A 22,269-nucleotide genomic window follows, 5' to 3' on the forward strand; every position below is an offset into this window, starting at 1 on the left:
TCTACAAAGAGTTAATCTTTAATTTTTTGGCTCACAAACTATGGCTAAATGAACGACTACACTGGACATGCTAACGAAAATACGAATTTATTAACGATAATATTGCAGTATCTGATGAATGGCGACAAAGATAGTTGAGTCCCGCTACCACAGGGAAAATGAAATTCCAGTTTTTGCTTTATGGAAATGTTATCACTCAATCTGCAGCCAAATGGAGAGTCGCGCAGTCTGAGTACCCGTGACACAAATTAATTGTCTAAAAAAAGGTGAGTGGGTTGTTGGAATGGGCAAGTATGGTTACTATCTTTGAAGTTTTTCTTTTTACGAATTATTCTTTTTGTGCGACACCTTCCTTTCACCTTCCAGTTTCAAATATCTCTACTTGATTACCGTGTTCAGAGGCAGTTATAACACTGTAATAATTTCTTTAACATGAAAATGCAAAGTATGATAATTAGAATTTATAATCTACTTCATAATCTGTGTATAACACTATCTATATAAAGGAATTTAAGTTACAAGCATTTACATTTACAGCATATACCTGACGTCGACAACAAAAAATGAAAAAAAAAGTGCCAGGCCCATCTATTTCAGTCACCAGTCGAAATCATTCCTGGGTTGAGATTTCATACCTACGTCACCAGCTGTCATGTCTGTATTACAGCCTATTTACATTTATCTCATCCAGCTTAAAATAGTCATAATTTTTGTCGTGTAAACAACAGACGATACTATTCGTTAGTATATGGTAACTATATATATTAAATCACTTCTCGATTTCATCCACCTTTAAATATTTGTCATCGTTTGTGGATGGAAAATAGCAGATAATTCTTTCCTTTTGTACAGCCACGTATCCAAAATAAGTTGGCTTTGGCTCGACCATCCAACGGTCGCGGCCACCCCATGAAAACACCAGGCCTGCTCTAAACAAGGCTCGTCCCCCCGTTCTGCTCTGCTTCCCTCTGCGGCCGTGCTCACTCCCCCAGCGTGCGTCACAGGGACGGCGAACGAGGGGAGAGAGGGGACAGTGAAGGGGAAGGGAATATGGGGGCGAGTTAGAGAGGAAGTGAAAGGACAGTGAGGGGGGGTGAGGGAATGTCGGGGCGAGTGAGAGGGGGAGTGAAAGGATAGTGATATAATGACTGAGAGCGAGTGAGAGGGAGCTTAGGGAACAAAAATATAAGGACTGTGGTGGCGAGTGAGTGGGAGTGTGAGGGGAAAGCGACTTAAGGACTGTGGGAGCGAGTGAGTGGGAGTAGGATGGAGAGGGAATTAAGGATTGTGGGAGTGAGTGGGAATGTGAGGGAGAATTATATAATGACTGTGGGAGCGAGTGAATGGGAATGTGAGGGAGAGCTATTTAGGCCGTGGGAGCAAGTGAGAGGAAGTGTGAGGGATACCGATTTACGAGCTGTGGAAGCCAGTGAGAGTGAGTGTGAGGGTGAACGATACAAGGACTGTGGGAGCGAGTGAGAGGGAGTGTGAGGGAGAGTGATTTAAAGACTGTAGGAGGGAGCGGGTGGGGCAGTGTGAAGGACTGTATGAAAAACATTTCGTGTTTCTAAAAGCAGTGTAAGGGAAGTGCAAGGGGAGTGTAAGGGACAGTATGAAGAAAGTGCGAGGGCAGGGTGTGAGGCTGTGTGTGTGGTGGGGGGATGGGGTCAGTGCGGTTGGAGTACAGTGATATGAATGCAGTGCGTGGGACAGTATGCAGGACAGTGTGAAGTCAGCAAGAAGGGCAGCTTGAGAGACAGCGTGAGGGGTAGTGTGGGAGGTGTGAGGCGCAGTGGATGTGACACTATGCAAGACAGTAGGGAGGACAGTGATATGGGCAATGTGAGGGCGGGTGAAGGAACAGAGTAGAGGGCAGAGAGATAGTGAGAGGGGCAGTGTGAGTTGGACTGTGAGGATAGTAGCCTACTCGTATAGGAAAGTGTACTAGTGAATGGCAAAATGTGAGGGTAGTATAAGTGACAGTGTGAGGGTAAAGTAATAAGTGTGAATGTGACGGCTGTGTGAAGGAGTGCGTGGCATCGTACGGAAAGGGTTAATGATGGCTGTTACTCCGACAGTACGGCAGAGTCTTTGGCAAAATATACGAGTAATCGTCTGTTGCCACCAAGCATAAAATGCTGAAGACGTCATCGTACTATTAAAGGGTTAATAACAGTATGATTAGGGATGTGTCGTTAAAGATGGAGAAAAGAGGGAGGTAATTAAGTATAGTCTCATTACAAAGAGGGATGTTAATTCCAGTGTACTGGGAAAAAGTATAATGAAGGAAAGAATGAATAGACTGGTACTTTTAAAGAAAGTGAGATGAGAGAATATGCTTAGTGAGAAATTTATGGCTAGTTAAAAGGAATTATCTTTAGCCCCCTCACCGCTAGAATGAATAATAAATCCTGACGGTAGCAGGAATAGATTATGAAAAGAACATCCCGGCACTGAAGGGATTAAGAACTGTATGAGTAAGGGCAGTGTATGTAAAGACATTGCGACGAATGAAAATGTAATTAAAATGCGAAGATAAAATATATCCACAGAATGGAAGGGAGGTGTACTGAAGTACATGTTGAAGAGGGAAGGTGTAATGTGCAGAGGAGTGTGTGATAGTGTACTGAAGAAGTGTGATGAGAGGTGGTTGATGAATAACAGTGTAGTGAATAGAAATGAATGTATGAGAGTGTAACGAAGAACAGTGGGGTAGAGGACAGGTTGATGGATACCAGTGCAATAAGCAGAAGAGTGTATGAGAATGGAATAAGAAATATCAGGCGGAGAACGGGCTGATGGACAACAATGCAATGAACAAAAGAGAATGCAGCATGAGTGGAATGAACAACTGTGAGGTGGAGACCTGGTTGATACGGAACGTTATAATGGACAAAAGAAAATGCACGAGAGTGTAATAGGGAAAAGTGTGGTAGACAACACTGTGATGAGGAAAGAAGGATAAAAGAATGCATGACTGCGAGAACAGCGTGGTATAAAGCTCTGGTGATGAGAGTAACGAAGAACTGTGTGACAGAAGAGACTGCATGGGACTAATGAAGAGCAGTGAGATGAAAATACTTTGATGAGTAGAGGAGAACGAAAAACAATGTGATGATGATCACTGTGTAATCAAAAGACAGACTATGAGAGTGTGATGGAGAACAGAGCTATGGAGAACAGACTGACGATGCTTGTTGCGGTAATGAATGACAGGATGAGGAAGAACAAGTTGGTGAGAATCACTTTAGTGAGCAGAAAAGATTGTACAACAATACAGTGAGGAACGGTGTGCTGGTGAACAGGGTGACGAGATAAGGTGTACTGAACAGACGATAACGCAAGATGGTGTGGCGAAGAACAAGTCGATGGGGATAGTGTGATAATGAATAAATTGATGAGCAAAAGCGCGATACAGAAAGGTATGCGAGGAAAAGGGTAATAACTAGACGAGAAGGCGTGAGAATGTACAGAACTCCTGACTGATGAGGAAAGATGTAATGAGCAGAAAAGAACGGAAAAGGGTATAGTGAAGAACAGGGTGAGAAAAGGCATGATGAACAGAACATGGCACAAGCACAACATCCTTCGTCCCTCGCTCTGCATACTGTACTTGTCAGCTGGAGTGGCTGGGACAGGGTGTGACATGGAACACACGCTACACGCCCTCCTAACCATCTTGGTCCTCCACACTCACCTTTTTCCACTAATTCCTTTCATACTCTTTAAGATGCAGGGTGAATGTTTCTGCTGAAGCGGAATAATGTAAGCACTGATATTTCATGAAAGCCTAACTTGCATAATGATTTATGTATAACTAAAGAGGGAACAGGTTACTAATAATGCTAATGATGATGATGATGATGATGACTGAGTCCGTCTCTCTGGTAAATAAGAAAACAGAGTATGCATAAGAGCGCAATAAAAAAAAACAGGTTTAAGAGGAAAAAATTAATCTGCAGAAGAGGGAACAGAGAAAGTCAAACACAGATACCACTCCCCTCCAGGTCTCTTAATCTTGAAACTGCACAGCTTTAAGACTATACAGCCACGGCGTTACGTCCATCAAAGCCATTCAGGCTGAGGAAAAGAAGGGAATCCAGTCAGCCTTTAAGTGCGCACTCTTGACAGCCGTGCTGGACCATTTGAGAGAGAAATTGCCCCTCCCGCATGACCCCTTAAACTTTGTCAAAACAGCTTACTGGTGGATATGCCGGAAGATAAAGCTGGAGGCGGACATAAAGCGAGCTGCTGGTAAGGAGGGGAGACTATTCAATAATGCTGTAACACCCCCGCCGGCCACTCCAATCTGCTTGCCTAGCGTCCTGGTCTCAAGGGTCAACCTTTCTTCGCAAGTCCCTTCCCACCTACCCACTCTCTCTCTCTCTCTCTCTCTCTCTCTCTCTCTCTCTCTCTCTCTCTCTCTCTCTCTCTCATTTTTCTCTGAACCCTATTTTCCCCTCCCTCCTACCACCTCCCCCCTCCTCTCTCTGCCTTGAAAACTGAGGAGGGTTGTGAATACCAGCGAAAACCTCAAGGGAAAGCAGCACAGACCTCGGCTGGACGAGAAACAGATGGCTATATTATATTCATTTAACTGCTTGGTTGGCATCACAAGGAAGGATCTGTTAAGGTGGGTACATTCCGAGTTCTCTCAGTCTCATTTTTAGTTTTCCTTTTCTCTTAGGCCGCCTTTTACTCCCACTTCTGCTTCCCTCTTACATTTAATATTCTTTTATAACTGTACTTCCCCCTATCTCTCTCTTTCTCCTGGCTTCTTTTATATATTTACCGACATCTTTATCTTTAGTCTGTATATCAGCATTCTATTCCTCCTTTTCTCATTCATGTTTACACTTATTTTTCCTCCTATTTTCTTTTTCGTCTGTATTTTTCCTCTTTTTCCTCTTTACACCTTCTGTTGTTCTATCATTCATTCCATCTTACCTGAACACGTTAACCTTCCTCTTTACCAGAGATCCCTAATTAAAAGAGAAAAAGGCCTACCGGTAGCAGAAATAATATATATATAAAACATTCTCCGGCATAATAGGTTAACGGAGGCTGCTTTCAGGAGGATCTTTTAATGTTACATCTACAGCAACGAAGTGATCTAATAACTTACACAGATGTGATGGTTGTTCTGAGAAAATCTATTTTGTATGCTCAAGAAAACAAGTACCGGGACCTCTACATTTTGTGAAATTAGCCTTGGGAGATATTATGTCATATGCATCGATGCAGCTTTTTTGAGGGGGGAACCCCCAAATCAAGCTGCAGCTGAACATTGCTACTTCAGTGAGTGCCATACTAGATTTTAATTTTGCTATGATTACTAAACCAAAGCATATAAAATAGTCATTCAAAATTCAAGCCTCATCCTCCTGTGCTTCAGAAGAGCAAATTCAACATACATATTAATTTGTCCACTGCATACCTCTTCTGATAACCGAGTTAACTCAGGTCTTACAGGGCCACATGCTCAAAACTTAGCTGCATATGAGAAACAGGACTAACACTTGGGAATAATTACTGCAGTAGGTGACAAGGATGGAACGTGTCTGACCTCTGTGTTTCGTTGATGACTACTCGGTAATGTGGTGTGCAGCCTGGACACAATCTAATATTCACTATCCACTGATGACTGTCAAATATTGTGGCCTTGTGTACAATACATCTTCCCGTTCTCTTTGTTAAGAATGCTGCCGTTAATGTCAATGCATGGGCTTGGGAAACCACGTGGTAGTGGTGGTAATGAGAGGTTACTGACACGAGAACACTGCTCAGAAATTGACTACACTTCGTTTACCTTCACTTGAAAAGGTTTTCGCCCTTTGGTAGTTAATTTTCCGTAACTCAATGGCATAATAAGACCATACTACTGCCCTAATCAACTCCAGCCCGTGACTAGCACCATATCCTACTGTTAGACCCTCTAAGCTGAAGAAAACCATCTGAAAATGTAGGAATGAAACATAATGCGTCAAGGTGTGGAAGGGGCTAACATATTTAATATGATGATTTTTACTTTATTTTTTCTAACGGGAGACGTTTCTGTTTAGGGGGTGTTAGATGTAGCCTTCACTATTATTTTCATTAATACAAGTCCCTTGTATAAATTCGTCTCATGGCAGCCTGTGCATAAGAAAAAAATACAGTGCGTCATCGGGGTGAAGGAGTTAATGACTATAATAACCATAACTAATTCAAGTAATCAAGACCTCCGGAAATTGTTAGTTAGGTCTCATCCCCCTGGACAGTCATCACCTCTCCGGCACTTTCCTCATTCCTAAGTTTTTACTTTTCTCTCGCTCTCTCTTTTTTCTTTCTTATTTTTGTTGGTCTTCTTCGTGCAGCTGGTGCCGGCCATAATTCTCCGACATTACTGCCTTATGCGCCTCCTCCTCCTTCTCCTCCTCCTCCCCCCCTCCTCCTCCTTCTCCTTCTTCTCCCCCTCCCCCTCCTACTCCTCCTCTTCAGTGGTTCCTCTTACAACACTCAGTATACATTCCCTCTCCTCAAACCTCTTCTTCTGTTATGCCCATTTTGTCTTCCTTTCCTCCATAATAATCTCCTATCAGGTTTTTCTCCCTCTTTCTCTTCATTATCATCATCATCATCATCATCATCATCATCATCTTCTTCTTCTTCTTCTTCTTCTTGTCCTCTTCAGTGCTTCCTTTCACAACACCCAACTTCCTCTCTCTTCTTCCTTTATATCCTTCCTATGTCCTTCTTTTTTCTTCCTCTCATTATTGCTAATCTCTGTCTCTGTCTGTCTGTCTGTCTGTCTGTCTGTCTGTCTCTCTCTCTCTCTCTCTCTCTCTCTCTTTCTTTAACTATCTGCTTGTCTTTCATTGTTCAATCACCTCGTATTTTCAGTTCATTTTTTTCCTAAAATTCTTGTCCCTCCTTTATCTGTATCATTTTTACATTCTGTCTTTCTTGTTTCATGTCAATCTTCCTTTTCCATCAATATTTCTCATCTTTCTTTTTCGCTTTTAGTTTTTTTTTTTTCATCTTACTTCCGTATCTTAGTTCTTGCGCTTCCACTTTCTTCTTCTTTAACTTTTCACATTTCATCCTTCATACTTCTTGTTATTCACACCTATCACCACACCTTTCTCTTTACGTTTTTCTTTCTTCTTTTCTACTGTTCTTTCCGCTACGATCTCTTTTTCTTCTCTCTCCTCTCTCCCAGCTCTTCGTTCATTCCTTTTTTTCCGTTTCCACCTTCAAGTATTTTCTTCTCTGCCGTCTTCTGTTCCCCTTCTTCCTCCTCCCTTTTTCGTCTGTCGTCTTTCATTTATGTTTTATATACTTCGTTCACCTCCTTTCTTCTTTCCACTCTCCTTCCTTCTCTTTCTCTTGTTATTCTTGATATTACCTAATTCATCTCTAAACCTTTTCACTTTTTTTCCAATCTCTCTTTATCTTTATTCTTCGTCGCTTTTACCTTTTGTTTCTTCTCTTTTTTTCTTTTTTCTCTCGTACCTTTACCATTGTTCCTTATTGGTTTTCGATTTTTGGTATTTCTTTGCTCTCTCTCTCTCTCTCTCTCTCTCTCTCTCTCTCTCTCTCTCTCTCTCTCCGCCTCCTTTTGTCTCGTCAGGTCATCTCTTCTGTCCTCTTCTTTCTTCATATTTCTTCCTTGTCCACTGTTTCACTTCCTTTGATCTTTCCCTTATTTTTATCCTTTCATTTTTACTCCTGTCCCACCTCGTTATTCGCGACTATTATATTCTCCTCCTCTTCCCTTTGTCGTCTTTCATTATCTCCTGTTTGTACATACTGCCATTTCGCTTTTATTTTTTTTATTTTTATTTTTTGATAATGAATGGAGGAAGGAAAAACAAAGGAAAATGAAATAAGTCCATGTGCCTAAAGACATCCTCCATTCATAAAATACTTATAACAATTGGATTTTAATTCGAGTGGATTAAATGTATGTGGGAAACAACTCCCAGGATATGAATTCCAGAGAGTAGTAGTTCTCGGGATAAATGAATTTTGATAAGCAGAGATTCTGCATTGCGGGGGAGAGAGTGTGAGTTCATGGGCGCTCCCAGCTGGCCAAGTATTTCGGGAGAAAATTTGAGGAGGACGCACAATTGAAGCCAGTTCGTCAGAGCACTTACGGTAAAAATATCAATAAAATAATGCTAAAGAAGCAACATCTCTAGGTACTGATAATGGAAGAAAGTCCTGTGTTATGGCAGGATTATTGATTAATCTAATGGTTTTATTATGAATTTCGTCCAACTGCCTCAATGCAACCGTTCCACATCCACTCCACAGTGGTGAACAGTATTCGATCTGAGAACGCACATGACTTTTGTATATTGTGGCTATCTGTCCGTCAGTGAAGAACTCACGAACTCTGTACATAAGTCCCAGTTTTTTAGAAGCATTTTTAGCAAAGGATTTAACATAAGCTGTCCAGCTTAGGTTGGGGTTTAGAGTAACACCTAGGATTGTTTAGCTATCTTTTTTTTTTTTCTTTTTCTTTAACATTCTCAGGCTTCTACACTCACTCTGGGATATATAAAATCGACTAGTGTTAGATAGAAGGGTATCCTAGAGTTATCCCGAGCACCAGAGGGTTTACGAGTGCAGTAAGAACACTCAGGCTCCTACACCTCACTCCCAGGCTAATGTAATCGCTTTGCTTTATTGGGAATACATTAATGAAATTGTTACGAATATGAAGGGGTTAACTTCGCTTGCTATTAAATAATTTCCCTTTCAGGTTGGTATATTCTCTTGGTCTTCCCTCGTCTTATCTATTTGTCTTATCAGTTCAGGTTTCCATTTTCCATTGTCTCTTCTCGTCTCTTCTCTGGTCCTCTTTTACCTCACCCTCTGAGGTTCTTCGCTCTCTCTCTCTCTCTCTCTCTCTCTCTCTCTCTCTCTCAACTTTCCTCCTACTTCATCCTTTTTATTCCGCCTCCTCTCAATATTTTTCCTCCGTCTTTGTCCTTCTCCTCTTCTCTTACACACTCTCTCCTTTTACTTTCCAAAGTTTCTCCCGTAATTCTCCCCCTCGTTGTGTGTTCCACACTCCTCTTACCGTACTATTTAACCCTTTCACACAATGGTCGAGACCATAATGTACAGTATGTGTTCAGTTTACTTCTTCTGTCTTCGTTCAGATACCTTACTTCCTGGTGACACTCCTTCATTTCTTAACCAACTCCCTTCAAACTTAGTACAGTTGTTCCTTTGTCAGATATCAGTACATGCCTTTCTCATTTTATTTACTCTGGCCTTTTAAAGGGTTTTATGGGATAAAAAGTCAAACCATGTCAACGTACATATTTAGTGAAATGTGCAACACGTATTCGTAGCGTTAAGCAAATGTTCCGAGGAGTTGGCTATCGGGGAAAAGAGCCACATTGAGGGCAAGATACTTTTTTAGAAGACCATTCAGCACTCCCTTGGAAGTGTTAACAGTCTTTAAGTATCTTTTTCGTTCCCTTCCTTTGCGTCTGTGTCTTACGTCACTGACTCTGTCTTTCGTATTCCTCTCCTTTCTCTCATTCATTTTCTCATCCTATCATGTGGTTTCTCCTTCCTTCTCCTTGGGTTCTCCTTTCTCCTCCTCCTCCTCCTCCTCCTCCTCCTCCCCCTCCTCCTCCTCCTCCTCCTCATCTTCCTCCTCCTCCTCCTCCTCCTCCTCCCCCTCCTCCTCCTCATCATCATCATCTTCCTCCTCCTCCTCCTCCTACTAAACAACTCCTCCCTCTCCTTCCTCCTCCTCCCCAGCGTTTTACATCCATAAATTCTGGGTATTCTCTTCTCCCTCCTTCATCATCATCTTTTTTTCTTTTGCATTTCCTTTCATCTTCTAATATCGCATAATTGCTTCTTCCCTCGCGTGCCTTCCTCCTCCTTTCTACCTTGCATTATTGTGTTGCCTTCCTCCTCCACCCTCTCTTATAGTCTTCATTTTCCGAACCTCCTTTCATCTTCTCTCTCTCTCTCTCTCTCTCTCTCTCTCTCTCTCTCTCTCTCTCTCTCTCTCTCAAATTCATACCCCATAGATTATTTTCCGTAATTTAATCTCTCTCTCTCTCTCTCTCTCTCTCTCTCTCTCTCTCTCTCTCTCTCCAATAGATTATTTCCAGTAATTTAATTCTCTCTCTCTCTCTCTCTCTCTCTCTCTCTCTCTCTCTCTTACATACAATAATAACCATAACGTCGTAATACTCGTATACCAGAAAAGTTAGCGCCCATCCTGATAATGCTCCATATATTTTCTAATCAAATTTTAACTGCTAGCTACGATGCCATCATTTACATTTTATTTGCGATACTTTAGGACGCTTTTATTAATCTCAGTAAGAACCTTACTAACTGAATAAAGTAAAATCTATCAGCCTTTTCACCACTATGACAGCGGTAAGTTTTATTCTTCAAAACACCAGACTATACGGTAATATTCAGCAGAGGAACAGCCCCTCGTAGTGAAGGGGTTAGAGGGGATGCTGGTAACCCTTTGAGCTCGATGACGTATTTTATTTTGTTCTAGCCAACACCAAATGATTTTACTGGCCTTAAGAAAGATCCCTTGGGTTGAGGGAGTTTCTGAAGCCTATAATTAACTCCTCTTAGCTTCAAACGCCTCTCCCCGGATAAGTAAAATCGTCTGGTGGCAGCACGATTAAGAAAACGAGCGTCATCCTACCTGACTATAGCGAGGAGGACCAATATGGCAACCCTTTCAGTACGGTGTCTTAATTATTCATATTCTTCTGATTATCGCTACAGACTTAACCCTTTCAGCCTGGTGAAGTAATTTTCCTCTTCTTCGTACTCCCCTCAGACGGCTCTCTGCATGGAATAATACCTTAGTTGTGTAGGGTTATTAATGGGTATAACAAGCCCTCCAGTTCCAATAGTCTATCCTAAGCTTGAAAAAAGTGTTTTAATGAAGGCTAAATCTGTCCCCTCCAGTGCAAAAGTTTTCTCCAAAGCCAATTAAACTTTGGAGATGTCATCCAATGAGGGAGGTTAAACATAATTCCTTTTACATACTTTTCCTTTAAAACTAACTACACGAGTGGCTGCGATAAGGCTATCAATCTGTCACATAAAAATGTACACCGCACAACCATAACACTGACAATATATTAGATAAACACCTTTCCAAATCTGTCATAATTTTACTTTTTCATTTTTTATTGTCATTTCTTCTGTCGGAAATGGCCCTATCGAAAGTATCTTGTGCCCTGTTGGAAAAATATCCACGGCAATTAGAAACTGAGTAGCTTCTCTGCATGACCTCCTGTGAACAGTGATTAGTATCAGTATACTACGACAAATTATTTATTAACAACGTGCTTTCCTCTACCTAACAAAACTAAGATGAAAGAACTACAGTACAGAGTATAGACACCAGCATCACGGTCATAGATGTGAACAGTGAAAGTTGTGTAAAGTAGACTGAATGGTTGTTGCATTACAGTAGCTAAATGATTCCTGGCAATACTGCAGTCATAGATTTGAATAGTGCTATTATCGCAGTACTAATCTGAATGGTGGCAGCATTATGACGGAAAATTAGAATGGTGGTGGTGAGATAGTGGTGTTCCCGAATTGTGGTATTAATTAAATATTTCCAGTCTCAGTCTTTCCCACAAAAATTACTAGCGGAAAATTTAAAGTCCTTTTCAATGATTTTCCAGTCCCTTTTCCAACATCCCCCCCTCCTCTCTCTCTCTCTCTCTCTCTCTCTCTCTCTCCCTCTCATTCTTATTTCATCTTGTTATTTTCCTCCTTTCACCTCCCGGTTTGTTATCCTCATCCTATCCTCTCAACTTTATTTTTCTCCTCCATCTTGCTTGTCCATTACTTCCACATCCCTTCATTACTGCCTCTTTCTTTTGACTCCGCATTTCTTCTTCTCCTTCTTCCCTCCTTTACTCTCATTCTTTCCTTCTCTTTCCCTTTCCTTTGTCTAATGATTTACAAACCACATATTTCACTGTTCCCATCGTCTACTCTCGTCTCTATCTTTACCTTTTCACCTCTTCGTCTTCTCTGGTAAAATTTTTTCCCCTTTCTCTCATTCCGTTGTCTCCGTAATCATTTCTGTCCCTGCGTTTTATTGTCCTTCAGTTCCCTTCAATAATCCTACGTTTCTCATTCCCTCTTTCCTCTTTTTCCTCTTATGCGTATTACTTTCATCTCTTCTTCTACCTTCCTCCTTCTTTCCTCCTCCTCCTCTTCCTACTCCTCCTCTTCCTCCTCCTCGTTGTTCCCCTGTTACCGTGAAGTTGGGAAGTGTTCCCTACCGCTCTTCACTGCCCAGTGATGTGACAAACAAGTGTGAATATCGGTGTGAAAACTAATAGAACTGTGTATAAGATTCTTGAACATATTTCCCCTATGTTAAGCATTAAAATGGATTTATCGCGTTAAAGGTATAAACTATTCGCCTGTCAAGTCTTTTTTAGTTTCCCGCTTTTTTTATTGTTTTCCCACCTTTTATTTTGATATTCCCAGTCATTTTATGGTATATTTTTCTCAAGGCTCAAGGTAAATCAGAACAATATTATAGCAAGTAGATTATCTTTTCTTTAGTAGTAAAGAGTGTTAGTATACTGAAAGTGTATTCACCAGAGCTTTCTTTAGTTCTGAATGTGTTTTCCCACCATCAGCTGTTTACGTTTGGCACTGTGAGGTCATACTACTGTATAACTGGTTGCTTGCTATTTTGGTGCAAGTGATTAGCACTGTCTTGTGTATAGTGATGCAACTGTGTTAACTGTGTGTATGTTGTTTCATTAGTAAAACAGTTTATACATTGTAATAAACAATTGTTTACTGAATGAAACTGGGTTCTATTTTGATTTTCCCGCCCTTCTATCACTATTCTTTTCAGTTAATCACTTTATGATGTATTTCTACAGTTCATGGTTAGATAATATCACAGCAAGTAGATTTTCTATTCTCACACAAAATTATCTTGATTACCATGGTCACTTCAAATTTTATGAAAAGTATGGTAGATCTAAGATACGGTAGATAAATTTTTAAGCATAGATTTTTATAGCGCATGGACTTGTATGTTTGGATGGTGTGCTCTACCACCTCTGCTTCCCTCGTCTCTGTGTACCGTAGTCGTCCCTCTCTCTCTCTCTCTCTCTCTCTCTCTCTCTCTCTCTCTCTCTCGTAATGTAGGCAACAGTGGTTACAGTGTTTGTAAGATCAGTCAATTTGCTGCAGTCAGTGATTATTCTTGAACTGATTCGATAGTTGCTGTAAAAATCAATGATATGTAAAAAGGGTATAAACCTATTTCAACAATTCTTCTATTCTCGCTTAAATTTTATTACTGTGTAGCCCCTCTTTACCTTTTGGAAATAAAATTCCATAGACAAAACATTCACGAGTATAGTGGTGTAAGGGAAAATAATGTAGTACAAATAACTGTAGATCTAAAAATATTAAAACATTCTTATACCACGGGATGAATGTTATGTGATCTTACCAGCTCCGGGGTAAGACGGTAAGTGATACAGCCATGCCAGCCGTACGAAAACTATTAGGCGCTGGGGAAAGGGGACGTGGCTTACAGCGATATCCAGATCGGATAGCCTTTACGTATGATAAACTAGTTAACAACTTCGAAATCGGACCTGAGCTTAGTTCCAGCGATCAATATATTATACGGTGTAATATTACTGGTGGAAGAAGAAAGAAACAAAGAAGCAAAGAAAAAGTCCCAGACTATCACAGAGCAGATTTCACCAGACATAAACCAAACTTGGGAAATTTTCACCAAAAAATCTAATGAAGCGTTAGTCATGTGTGGGCAACCCCTACGTTGCTAGTAATAGCAAACCAAAGTGGTGGCCCCGTGAAATTAAAAGTAGCTTAATAGTCAAGAAACATGCTTATCATAAATATAAAACTACACAAAATAATGATGGAAAATTAGAATACGATAAATTTACTGAACGAAGCTGGAGAGCACCGGAGATTCACACTGCAAATACGTGCAAACCAAATCCTAAAGAAATTTACAGTTACATTAGAAAGAAAAAGGTTAAGACTACATCAATAGGCCCTCTAGAAAAGAACATTGGCAAACACATAGAAAATGAGGTTGAAATGGCAAACATTCTTAACGAATACTTTGCATCTGTTTTTACAGCCTATTGTCACCTTTAAACCAGGCAAATACTACCGTCCTCAGTAACTATACTATCCACAATAGCAATATCCTTTCAGCCAGTAACAGTACAAACATAAAACCCCTGGCCCTGATAAAATATCACCGAGAATTCTCAAAGAAGCAAAAAACAAGTTTTGCTGCCACTCTCTTTCTTATTCAATAAATTGTTACATACTGGGAAAGTCCCATGCGAACGGAAACTATCAAATGCAACACCATTTTTCAAAAAGGGAAATAAGTCGCTCCAAGGAAATTGCAGACCAATCAGCTTAACATCAGTAGTGTGCAAATTAATGGAAACAATCAAAAGAGACAGAGTAGTTAACTGTTTACAAGAAAATAATATAATCAGAGACTTGCAGCATGGATTCAGGCATCAACGTTCATGCTTACGTAACTTACTGGACTTCTTCCATGATGTATACTAATATTATGACGAATCAAGAGCAGTCGATATAATTTACCTCGACTTTCAGACAGCATTTGACACAGTCCCCCACAAGCATCTCGTAAGCAAAACAGAAGCCCATGGAATTAAAGAAAATACGCAGAAATGGTTACAAGACTCGCTTTCAGTCCGAAAACAGCAACCTGTGATAAACAGAAAGGAATCCAAACAACGTAATGTGATTAGTGGCGTTCCCCAGGGCTAGTACTTGGCCCAATACTTGTTATTGTCTACATTAACGACACAGATGAGAGTTTATATTGTTAAGTATCCAAATTTGCAAAAGGCACAATAATAACCAATAAAGTAGCTTCTACGTTACAGAAGAAGCAGTTTTTTTTTTTTTTTTTTTTTAATGCGAGTAAGAAGGAACCAAAGACCATGAGCCCGCAATAACAGTTCCCTCCAAGAGAAAAACAAAATACAATAGAGAGCCAAATTCAAGATCTGATCATTTCGAGATGCCTGGACACATTGCATTTGAAAGACTGGAGATCACAGGCAGCAGGAAATATAGACAGAGGGAGACAGTTCCAGAGCTGACCTATTGCATAAATGAAGGACTGGGAGTAACGGTTAACTCTTGCATTAGAGAGTTGGACAGAAAAGGGATGAGAGTTTGCTGCTAGATGGGTGCTACGCGACCGTCGTAGAGGTGGAGGAATGCATGCAGACAGTTCAGAGGAGCAGTGACCATTAAAATAGCGATAGAAAAGACATAAAGATGCAACAGTGCTGCAAAGAAACAGAGGTTGAAGGGAGTCAGTAAGAGGAGGAGAGTTAATGAGATGAAAAGCCTTTGACTCCACCCTATTGAGAAGAGCTGTATGTGGGAAGCCTCCCCACACATGAGAGTTGTACTCCACACAGGGGTGGATAAAACCCTTGTATAGAGTCAACAGTTGTGCAGGGGTAAAGAAAGAACGGAGTCGGCTTAGCACACCTAATCTCTTGAAAGCAGATTTTACAAGAGATGTAATATGATCTTTACAAGATAAGTCCCGTGTAAATGAAACCCCAAATATGTTCAGATGATGCAGGATTAAGCTGAATATTATTAAACATTAGTGGGTATACCTGTGGAAGATTTTGTCGGGTTGATAGGTGTAAGAACTGAGTCTTAGATGCATTAAAAACAACCAGATTGTTTTTACCCCAGTCAGAGATACGAGCCAAGTCAGACATTAGGTGTGCCATAGCCTCATCCCTTGTTTGTTGAAGTAACTGCTGAGATGGGCGTTGCGGGAACTGTATGGAAAGGTGAAGGGTGGAGTCATCAACGTATGAGTGGATAGGGTTAGATGTACAGCTTAGAAGGTCATTGATGAATAAAAGGAAGAGAGTTGGTGATAGGACAGAGCCCTGAGGAACACCACTGCTGATAGATCTAGGAGAAGAACGATGGCCGTCTACAGCAGCAGCTATAGAACGACCAGAAAGGAAGCTAGCGATGAAGGCACAGAACCGTAAGAGGGCAGCTTGGAAATTAAAGATTTATGTCAGACTCGATCGAAAGCCTTTGAGGTGTCAAGTGCAATGACAAAGGTTTCGCCAAAGTCCCGAAAAGAGGATGACCAGGAGTCTGAAAGGTAGGTGAGAAGATCGCCAGTGGAGCATCCCTGATGGAACCCGTACTGACAATCAGAAAGAAAGTTGTGATAGGAAAGATGCCTTAAAATTTTTCTATTGAGAACTGACTCGAAAACTTTTGAAATACAGGACGTTAAAGCAACTGGACGATAGTTGGAGCGTTGGGAGTGGGTCACCCTTCTTTGGGACTGGTTGAATGAGAGCAAACATCCAGCAAGAAGGAAATGTACAAGTTGACATACAAAGGCGAAAGAGTTTGCCTAGGCAGGGTGTAAGCACAGAAGCACAGTTCTTGAGAACAACAGGAGGGACTCCATCAGACCCATATGCCTTGTTAGTATTGAGGCCAGTGATGGCAGAAAATACATCAGCTGAAGAAATTTTAATGTCAGCCATGAGGAAGTCAGAGGGGGGAAGTGATGGAGGAACAGCACCGGAATCGTCTAAAGTGGAATTGGAGGAGAAAGTCTGTGCGAAGAGATCTGCATTATCAGTAGAAGAAATAGCTACAGAACCATCAGAGTAGAAAAGAGGAGGGAAGGATGATGAGGTAAAGTTGTTAGAAAGGTTTTTGGCAAGGTGCCAGAAGGAGCGAGAAGAATTCGAGTTGGAGAGTTGAGAGCATTTAGTACGGATGAAATTATTTTTAGCAGAGCGAAGAACAGACTTAGCACGATTCCGAGCAGAAACGTAAAGATGATTTGATTCAGAGGTGGGTTGGCTCCGGTACCTTTTGTAGGCCCTCTCCTTGTTGTGGACAGCATTAGAACAAGCATGATTAAACAAAGGCTTTCTTGCGTTAGACAAAGGATATGAGAAAGGAATGTATGCTTCCATGCTCAAGAGAATAACCTCCGTAATGCGCAAGGCACACTCAGATGGCTCCCGGCCATGGAAGTAATCATTCCAGGGATAATCAAAGAAGTACTGCCTGACCTTAATACTTTGGCAAGCTGGGCTGAAAAATGGCAAATGATATTCAACACAGAAAATTGCAAAGTACTTCATATTGGAAATAACAACATCCATGCAAATCAGAAAATGAACACTATCCAGTTATCATGTACAGACAATAAAAAGGATCTTGGTGCGATAATATCAAACGACCTTATACCGAATAAGCATTGCACCGAGGCAGTTCAAATTGCAAACAAGTTGGTGGGTTTTATTGGAAGAACTTTAGAGTTTATATCGGAAAAAGTCATACTTGCCTTGCACAACTCGCTAGTGCGCCCCTATCTTGAGTATTGTGTGCAGGTTTGGTCTCCGTACTACAGAAAGGATATAGAAAAATTAAAGAAAATAAAGTGAAGAATCACAATAATGATACCATGACTGAGAAACAAACCATATGAGGAATGCCTTGAAGACTTAAATTATTTAGCCTAATGACATGCAGGTTAAGAGGTGACCTGATTGAAGTTTTCAGTATCATGAAGGGATATGGCAACTTAGACATGAATATATATTTTGAAGTAGACTGGTCAGGTCAAACCAGGAGTAATGACTGCAAAATTATGGGAAAGCATTTCCAATCACATGAAGCAAAATATATACTTCTTCAACAGTCATAAATATCTGGAACATATTACCCTCAGATGCCGTGAACAGTATCTCAAATTAGACATTTAAAAACAAAATAGACAAGTACTTGCACGAAAATCCTCAGCTGATCGGTTTCTGTCCGAATGAGATACTTTTACCAGCTACGCGTAAGTATTTCCTCTCCTGTCTACAAGACAACTCACAAACTTAGCGTACTCGCACATAGCATCACGTTACGTCATTGTATATTTATCAATTTATCATATGCAAATAACGTAGTATAAGCACAGACTAGGATCTGCACAGACAGGCCTGAGTTAAGTCATTACTCTTACTTTCCACCTGTGATGAGCTGTGGATCACTGAGGGTCCCTGTTAGTTAAGTGACCACCATCGGGATTTTTTTAATGTACCAGGGGTCACTGCTTCAGGAGGCAACTTGTGTGCTTGTCCTGCATGTGAAAGTTCCTTGTCTCAGTGGAGTGAAAGGAGATGAAGCCTGACTGACTGCTGCATACCTGAAAAGCACCAGGAAAGATTGCCGCACCACCCCTCAACATCCACTCTGTGCAATTTCCACACTGCGTTAATTCAACGTATCCCGCACATAATGTCATGCTTTATTCATTTATTTGATTATTCATTTTACTTTATTCCTTCCCTTTTCAGGTTATTCTAACTGGCAGCTTATAGATAAAGTATTACAGTGTGTAACACTTCCTTTTCAGTCTTTCCTATTAAATTTCCATGTCAGTTTTTCCATACTGCATGGTGGTCCTTCTGACTTTTTCCTTCCAGTTTTATCTGGAGGATTTGGAGGTTGGGGGAGCCTTCTTGCTTTACTATCCATATCCTTCAGCATGTAGATTTAGATCTCGTAGTCATAGTCTACTCTGTAACAAGCAGCCTCGAGGGCACCATAAGGTCTGTTGCTTTTTGCTTTACTTTGTATTCCTCTGTATTACTCCTCCTCCTCCTCTTCCTCTTCCTCCTCCTCCTCCTCCTCATCATCATCATCATCATCATCATCATCATCATCATCAGCAGCAGCAGCAGCATCTTTGTCTTTATTTCTCTGCGTGTCCTTTCCTTCCTTCTTCTCTTTCGCCGCCTTTCTCGCATCCTCGTCTTTACCTTTCTCCTAATTTTCTCTCAGCGTTCATCCTCCACGCATCTCTTCCTTGCCTCCTCTTTTATCTTCCTCTTCTCAGTCCCTAATATCATCTCTTCCCCCATCCTCTCCTCCTTCTCCTGCCTGCCTGTGCTCCTTTTCTTCCTCAAGCCTTCCTCATTGCCTCATTTCCTACCTTCCTCCTTCCCTCCGTCCCTGCTCCTCCTCCTTCGCCTTCATCATCTTCTCCCTCTTCATCATCCACGTATTATTATCCTTCTCCCCCACTTCTCCTTCATCTCCACATTTTCCCTCCGATCTTCCCTCCAGGCTCGTAATCTTCCTCCACTTTTCTCCTCCCTTCCCTCGCATCCCCTCCCTCTTATCTCAATTTCTCCTACGTCTGCTTTTGTTATCAGGATCATTCGTTTCCCTACGCCACCTTCATATTTCTGTATTCCTCTCTCTCTCTCTCTCTCTCTCTCTCTCTCTCTCTCTCTCTCTCTCTCTCTCTCTCTCTCTCTCCTAATCCTTTGTTTATCCCTTCTCCCTTTCTTCTATCCCCCACCCTTACTCCTTACTCGATCGTCTCCTTCTTCGCCTTTTACTCTTCCTGTCCTTTCTCTCTTCCCTTCTCTTTCATCTTCCCTCTCTACCCAACCCTCCTGCCTTCTCTGTCTCCTTGTCTCTTTTTCTACTCTCTCTCTCTCTCTCTCTCTCTCCTTTCTCTTTCTCCTATCCTCTCCACCCAGCCCTCAACTTCTCCTCGTTTCAACTTCCTTTCCATATCTTCTCTCCTCAACTTTCTCTCTTCTCCCAGACCCCACCCCCCCTCCCTTCCGCGTCTCTACAATGCAAGGTCATTATTCTACTGATCCTCTCATTTCTCATTTTCTTGTCCAACTCAAATTTCGCTTCGTTCCTCTCTCTCTCTCTCTCTCTCTCTCTCTCTCTCTCTCTCTCTCTCTCTCTCCTCGTTATCCCTCCTCTTTCTTTTCTTTTATTATTCTTGTTGATATGCCATTTAGCTTTGTCTGCAGACAATAGCCAGCGCTTCCTTACTTTATCAATATTTGTTCATTCTTTTCTTCCATAATTTCTATTCAAGTCAATAATTCTTCCTGGTGACTCCTTTGCTCTTTCTTAGCACGTCTGTGTTTCTTTGTGTGAGAAGCATTTCTGTTTATTACCGAAATTTCGTCTTTCTCAGCACCCTCCTACTATTTTTGTCTCTCCCAGTAGTCCTCCAATTTTGTGCAGTTTCCATATTTTACGGAAATATAGCCTCCCTTACCCATCACCTTCTTCAATATTTCTCCTGTTTCAGTACACCTTGTAAGTTACCGAAATTTCGTCTTCTTCAGTACTGTTCCATCCCTTTCACCTCTCCTAGTATTTCTCTCTTTCAGAGCTATCTGATTTTATTTTCGATTTTGTTTTACTCAGCACCGTTCCCTTCCTTCATTTTTCTTATTACTCCTCATTTCGGTGCCACTTCAATACTTATTACCACCGCCAAACTTCCTCTTCATCATTACCGTTCCATCCCTTCATTTCCACAATTATTTTTCCAACCAATGCCCCTGTCTTGTCCTCTTCCTTCACTCATGAATTTGTTCCACCTGTGTCCCTCTCTCCACACACATTCCTCCTCCACAACGCCCACTGCTCCCTCTTGCCTCCTTTATTAGTTTGCCTTTCTTTTCTTCTTCCTGCTCTTCCTCCTGCTCCTCCTCCTCCTCTGATATCTCTCCTTTCTCTCCCACGACTTCTCATTTCTTGTTCCTCATACTCGTCTAGAAACTTCCTTTACTCTGAGAGCTTACACTTTTTGACCTATCTTCCTCCTCCTCCTCCTGTTGTGTATGTTCCTATCATTGTTTCTCCTTCTTTATAAGTCCTTGCTCTAATTCTCCTTTTTCCTCACACTTCCTCTGGGGTACCCTTCATTTTGAAAGTTTCCACATATTTATTTCCCTTCCACCTCCTCCTCCTCCTCCTCCTCCTTTCGTGTATGCAATTATCACTTTTCACCTCTTATATTTCACTGTCCTATTTCTCCTTCCTCACATTCCATGCTCTAATTCCCCTCCTGTTCCTCCCTGCTCCCCATCGCGTTCTATAATATTCATCCCCTTCTCTGCCTCTCTATCCACCCATTTGCACCTTCCTATATATACTCTCTGATCTTCTACCTGCCTTTTCTTTCCCTACTTCCCGTATTTCGTTTTTTTCCCCTTTCGCTCTATCAGTCATTCTTCCTTTCCTTCATACCATCCACTTCTCCATTTCCATATCTCCCAGTTATTATTATTTCATTCCAACCATCAACTTACTCTTTTCTTCCCTCTGACCACTTCCTTCTTTTAGTCCCAGCCACCAATCTCCCTTCGTCCATGTCATCCAAAATTGCTTTGTTCCTTACCATCCACTTCTCTTCTCCCCATCCACCCCTCTGGGACTGCCTCCCTCCTCATCTTCATTCCCTGCTTCCTGCCTTCATCATTCATCCCTCTGCCTGATTCCTAACATCCCCACTTTTCCAGCCTTGTTCTGTACCCTATATCATGCTTCCTCTTCCGTCTTCCTTTTGCACCTCCTCTGCTTCCCACTTTACCAAGCTCTTTCCCTCTCTGACTGTACCCTGCCTCTCCCTTCCCTCCTCTGCCTGTACTTGCCACTCCCTTCCCAGCCACTCCCTACCCTGTTACTCCTGTACAGCACCCTATATCATGTCTCCCCCTGCATCACCTTTGCTTCCCATTCTGTCATGCTTTTTTTCCTATGCCTGTACCTTGCCTCTCCTTTCCTCAACTGTATGTTTCATGCTTTTCCCTTCCCTGCTTTCCTTCCTATCTCTCCCTTCTCCGCCTCTGCCTTCCTCCTGCGTCTCCTCTGCTTCCCACTCTACCAAGCTCCTTCCTCCTGTGCTTCCCACTCTACCAAGCACTTTCCTCCTCTGCTTCTCTCTCTACCCAGTTCTTTCTCCTTTGCCTGTACCTGCCACTCCCCTCGATGCCTACCCTCCTGCCTCCCCCTTCGCGTCCTCCCCTCTGCTTTTCTCCTGCATCTCCTCTGCTTCCCACTCTGCCAGGCTCTTTCCTCCTCTGCCTGTGCCTGCTTCTCCCTCGCCTGGCTCCCCGCCTCGACAGCACCCAGTAATCCCACACGATCAGTCACCCACCACGGCAGAATTGGCAATGAGGCGACCACCACTTCTATGATAAAATCCCCCTTCTGCAGTCCACAGCACTGGCAGGGAGAGGAGCGAGGGAGAGGAAGAAAGAGTAAAGAGAGGAGAGAGGGAGAGGACGAAAGGACGGGAATGGAAAAGCGAAAGGGAAAGAACAAAATATTATACGAACATAAGGGAAAAATTGATGAAGAGGATGA

The sequence above is a fragment of the Coenobita brevimanus genome, chromosome 26 (genome assembly GCF_032717465.1).
Source record: "Coenobita brevimanus isolate Jiangsu-jjx chromosome 26, ASM3271746v2, whole genome shotgun sequence".
In the NCBI taxonomy this organism is placed as follows: domain Eukaryota; kingdom Metazoa; phylum Arthropoda; class Malacostraca; order Decapoda; family Coenobitidae; genus Coenobita; species Coenobita brevimanus.